The following is a 6,317-nucleotide window of genomic DNA, read 5'->3' as shown; positions in this document are numbered from 1 at the left end:
AGCTACAACATAGGTGCTATCTTACTTTTGAACAATCTTCCGTTTGTTATTGTTTCCGTATTCCACCCATTTATAATTTTGATGACTGTATTGCATTGATATGTTTAGTTATACATCAATTTGTCACTGTAAAAATATTTTGCTATGGTCTGTACGAGAAGTTTAATAGAAAAACAAATCAATTTCTTTTGCACCAATCATTCTCATTCATGAATTCTTTTTAGAGAACTGAAATTTTTTTTTGCATCAGCTTTTGTGTAATTTTATTTTCTGTAATGATTTTGCTAAAACCAAATTCTATTCTCAAACTGCGTATATAAAGCAGATTTTCATCAAAAAAAGTTGATAAAAAAATATCTCCTAAGAGATTTTAAAACTCAAGTGTGTAATATACTCACTAAGTCTGTTTAGATAATGAAAGTATATTATACAAAATATAAAAATTTAGATGATAGTAAATTCTTTGGAAGGAAAAATTTTGTCATTAAGTATTGCATGAAATAAATCTTATACCACCTTCCTTTATTCACAGATTGAAAATATATTGTGTGGACAGCTTTTTAAAAGATATATACAAGCATTACTGGTAAAAGACAAATTTTGTTGTTGATGTGGAATCTATCTGTAAACTTTTATATGTATATTTGAGATATAGTAAAAATTTTCAATTAACACAAATTTCTGCTTGTCGTGTCTAAAAATTTCCACATCATAGCAAGTTCGTATTTTTAGATGTCACTTATATATATAAAAAAAATGTGCAATAACAAATTTTTCCCATTTCTCACACTTGTTATTTGACCATTTTGCTTTTAAAAAATATTTCCGCTTGTAAATACAGCCTTTAAGTCCTGTTTGATTGGAAACTGTGATAGCGAGACATGTAAAGCTCATTAAAAAGATTTTTTTATTTGATATCCATGTGAAGTTACATAAAGAAAATATATAGAGAGTTATACATGACTATAAAATTAAATTGTTGCCATTAAATAACTGCTTTTTAAGTTTTATTGATGAATGTTATCAAATCTAATGTAAAAAAAGTGTTGGATTTGTACAATTTTGTGATGCATGATGGAGTTTCGAATATCTATTGGTTTTGAAACACTGAACAAAATAGCTGTTTAGAGAAGATATTAGAATAAAATGTATTAATATATTTCTACATTAATCAATTATGATTAAATTGTAATATGTAATGGCATCTGAATGGATGTTGAAAAGACCAATTTAGACAGGTTTAGTAACTTTCCTACATGTGCATCATTCATTAGTGCCTGGGATATTTTTGAGTTAATTCATCACTCATTACAATGCATTATTGATCAATTGCATCGTAAACTATTCATAAGTTACATCATGCCAAAAAAATGCTAATATTGTTGGAAACTTTTTTTTAGCGTGCTAAGCAGGTAAACATGAACATTGCTTCAATTTAATGTAATAAAAATGGAATTTTTTAACTATTTCTAAGAGAAAAACCTTAATATATTGTGCAAGAATTCATTTGCATACCATACGCGTAGCTTCAATTTTTTTTTCTTTATACTGTTTAACATGCAAGATATTTTTTTATGGAAGTTGCTTTGAAGATGAATAAAAATGGTGCTGGTGCAAGATATATTTTATGAGGATTTTTTTCTTGAAGGAAGCATTTTTTTGACATCTTGATTCCTTTTCTTCCCTTTACCCATTTAACGAAAGTGGCCACTTAGCATAATGAATCAAACATATCAGTAGCCGCTTTTGTATCTTCAATAATATTAATAACAAAAAAATTATGCACATATTTGAGAAACTTGCACCGGACTATTTTTACTTTTTGATTTTAATGTTTTGCAACTTATTTTTTAACTGCGTAATTAGATGCGACAAGTCATTGTTGTGAATGTGTCAAGAGATGTGGATATGCATACAGTGAATAAATAGCAAATAAATGACAAAGAAAATTGCACCTGGAAGATAATGTAGAGAAATTTCTAATCCTTGAAGATTCATTGCCCAAATGTGTATCTGATAAATTTGAAAGAAATCGCTGTAAAATATGCTGGTGCTTGTATTGATTCCTCCTCTTTTGTAATTATATTGCTTCAATGAACAGGGTTTTAAAATTTTTAAACTGTGCTTTTATTAATTTTAATAACAATTAATGAATATTACTGTTCTTAAGTGTTATTTTCCTGTGAACAGTAAATATAATGATTGGTGGATCAACTAATTACATATAGGTGTGTAAAAATGGGTATGAATACAAAAATTCAGTCACAAGCAAAGATTTTGCTACTGTAAAGCTTTGATGTTCGAAAATTGGCCAGTGTTATCACCATTAAAGTATTGTTTGCTGCTTTGGGATTTATTAATGAATTAGCCATTCCCTTTATTAAGCTATAATTACCAAAATGTTATATTTATTGAGTTGCATCTAGTATTTCAAGAAGGCATTCTTGAAAGTTCTTTTAAAAAATGACAGTGTCATAAAATTTTCTTAAACAAAAATTTAAATGATTTTTGTTTGTTTGATGTTAAACTATGGGATACACACATGCAAGGAAGAGTTTATCCTTTATATTGTACAAATGGTTTTATCAACACAATATGAACCTTACAGAATTCACATGCGAATATTTTCTACCTATGGGAGTGGGATAAGCCAGTTCAGCAATCGGTGTAGGTATCATACAGGAGGATGCTTTAACTGGCATAAATTTGATATAATTTGCACTTTATGATTGAGTTCTCTGAGAACAGTGTATTTTCAGGGTAAAATTTTGTTTAAAATGATTCATTTATGATTATTAATTCACATAATATGCAGGCCCTGCATGTATTAGTAATATGAAAAAAAAGCACAATAATTATTTAGTAATGATGCATTTGTGAGTACTAGTGATTCATGAGGATTAGGTGTTTTTTTAAATCAAAGATATGACATTAATTAAAAAATGTATAGTGTTTTGCATGTATATAGTGTATAAAAGATGTTAATAGTGTTTTTGATTTGCGTTGAAAGAAAAGGCTCTGTGTACGTGTTTGTGTGTACATATTGATGTAATAAAATGTTTTTGGGTATGAAAAATTCTAGCTTGTTAATAATAAATTCATATTATTGCATGTTTTCCCCAATTTATGTTGTATTTTTGTTGAGAAAGTTGTGGCTCTTTGTATGTGTACATAAATGGAAGGAGGAAAGAAAAACTATTTTTTTTTATTTATAATTTTTTTTCTTCTGAAAATACATGGCAAGTCATGAACATTGTCTTGGTAAAACTGTATATGATATGGAGAGTAAATAAAAGTGTGTGCACATAATGGTTCAGAATTAAGTCTTGTATTTCATTCGTGTATTCGATTTTGAGATCACGTGTAATTTTTCACTCCCACTATATTAAATATTGTCTTTCAGGTAGAAGAAATGAAATCGTACACACATTCAATATTTGGTACCACTCATTGATGGATATAAGATTTGTTATGTGCCTAAAATGGTGCTCTTTTTTAAAATCCTTTGAGTAGTACAGCAGAAATCACAAAAACCCTCTTTAAAATGTTATCTTTTTAATTAAGTAGGCTTTTTTCCATTTTCAATAGGTGCAAACTAAGGGAGTAAAGGCAAAAGTGTTACGTTGAGAAAACAACTTTACGAAGTATCTAGGCTTGTCCGCTAAAGTAAGCCTTTAAGGAGGCGAGATATCTCGTCAATGCCACTTGAACAGTGGCATTGTTTCAAGTTTAATGTTTTGCCTACCATAAAATAAAATATTTCAAAGTTCGAGAACTTTTTCTCAGCCCAATACATCAAGGAAATGGACCTTTTTGAACATTATGCAAAGGCCAACACGGAAAGAAGTTAGACTCCGCCGAAATCGAACCCAGGTGCAAACCGGGCAAGTTTTCTACCAAATGCACCACCAGAGACTACTCTGAAGCTAACTTATTTCGTGCCAGTGCGAGTTCGATTGCCAGCGGAGACCAGTTGATTTTTTTTCCCCCAGTTCACACGTCGACACGATATCCTAGTTTTATTTATACAATATAAAAGTGATCTCTCCCTTACGCGTCGATGCAAGGGAATAAGAAAAATAGACGTATAAGTGAGATACGCGAAAACAAGGAAAATTGTACTTGAAAACATATATAACTTGAAAATTGATAAATACTAAAGGGAAAAATATTGGCTTCATTCCCCTAAAGCGTAGGAAAAAATATTTGTTCATCGCAATTTATATGAGCCCTATGATTACAATATTATCTTGTTGCATTTGTAATTTTTCTTTAATTATATAAAAATTGGAGACTTTGTTGCCGTCTGTCCCGGAAAAGTGCTCGTAGAACACCACCTATCGATAAGATCTTATCTGGGGGCGTTGGCTCGTACGATTGGAAGAAAGCCGCTTCAGTTTTTGAAATATGCAATTGCGAAGAGGTTCTATCAAATGAGCTTTTGTAAATGTGGTGGGGATTATTTTTTAATTATATCGTTTTTTTGCATCGCGCGTTGTCATGCATTTCCTTTGGGTTATGAAAATTAGAAATATTGCAGTTATCAAACTTAGTTATCAATTTCATTCATTTGGAATGAAATTGATAACTATCACCTACAAATAAGGCAAATACACGAAAATTTCATGTATTTGCCTTATTTGTTGGTGAGTTCTTAATATTCTTGGATAAAGTTGATATATTCTTCCAAATTGATAACTGCTTTCTGTTCTTTCTTCTGAAACGAAGCGAAGTTAAAAGGCTGGAATGACTAGTGCGAATTCAACATGCAGTCTCTGGCAAGGCGACGAAAATCTTTTAAAAAAGTTAAACATAACTTCTTTGAAAATGTTTTAGACTCTGTAAAAGCCCTTTTTGAGAAAAAAAGTAATCAAATTTTTTTGACTTATAACTGAGAAGTCTGTTGCAAAATGAAAAAGGCAAAAAATGAAAGTTGTATATTAATAAATACGAGATATTATTCTCTAATATCTTCGGCCGGGAATGGGGAAAATCGTCATATGAGTGAGAAGATTACTGTACTGCGTTTTTACTAATCTTCATTTCTGTCGATGCAGGTGTTCGTTTCTAATAAGCACGAGAAAAAAAATTGATTTTAATTATAAATTAATAAATATCACAAAACGAAGGAATGCATTAAATGGATTTGTAAAAATGGAAAGTTCACACACACACACACGCCGATGAAAATGTAAACAATTTACAATTTGGAATTAGATCGGGGCCGTTCAATTATTATGTCAGCAAATTTTTATCCATTTTTGACCCCCCCCCCCCTGTCAGCGAAATTTCGTCAGCACTGCCCTCTACCTCCTAAAGCATATTGGTGGGATCAGAAACGTACGCGGGAGGGGGGTCTCGTTCACATAGGTGGCACGTATGCCTCCCCCAGACGAAAAAAAAAATTTTAACGCAAAAAATTTAAAAAAAAATTAATTTCGCGCGCGAAAGAAAATACCTTTATGTTTGTGTGTTATAATCAATTTCTGTTAATTTCAATGCTATTTGAAGGGTAAGAACTCAAAATTTCTCTAAGAAATTCATTGCGACCCACCCTTTAAGCCATATATGGTAAACCCTTGACCCGCAGACCAAATGTGACCCTGAAGGTTATCTGCTTACCCCCTCAAATCTAATTTTGAAAAATAAACTAAGCACATTTACAAATCGCCTAAATGGCCTGTGCCACATTTTCAGTTCACTGAAGTAGGCCTCAAAAATCACTTTCGCATTGAAATATCACTTAAGTAACCCGCGACACAGTTCCACACTTGAACGATCCGCGGCGCATTTAGAGGTCCTTTGAGTGACACGTGGTACATTGTTAGAGCACTTATATATATGTGCCCCTTTCCCAGTGCGGTTCTACATCACTCAGTTACCCGCGGAACATTATCAGATTACTGAAGTGATCCGTGGCATGATTACGGATCACTTGAGTGATGCGTGGCACAGTTCCAGAACACTTAAGCGGCCCGGACACATTTCTAGAGCACTTGAAGGATCCGTGAAACATTTAGAGATCACTAAAGTGGCTCTGTAGGGGACTTATCAATAGGGAAAATGTTAGTTCAGGTGCCCAATAACTATCGAAAGGTTTTTTTTCCGTTTTTGGCCCACCGAATAAGATGCCATTAAGAATATTTCATATCTTCATAAAGGGTGGTTGATGACGTAAGCATCATTCAAATCCCCCCCCCCCCACTCGATGCTGACATAATACTTGAATAACCCCGAGCCCGAAAATAGTCTCGGGGAGACAAATATAGAATGATGCTGAAACAAAATTCGGAAGAAAGTATTTTTGAATAATCATT

Source organism: Pholcus phalangioides, unplaced genomic scaffold (assembly GCF_987345545.1).
Source record: "Pholcus phalangioides strain wild (caught in Gottingen) unplaced genomic scaffold, Ppha-v1.0 ptg000001l_1, whole genome shotgun sequence".
NCBI lineage: Eukaryota > Metazoa > Arthropoda > Arachnida > Araneae > Pholcidae > Pholcus > Pholcus phalangioides.
This window is presented reverse-complemented; position numbering follows the sequence as displayed.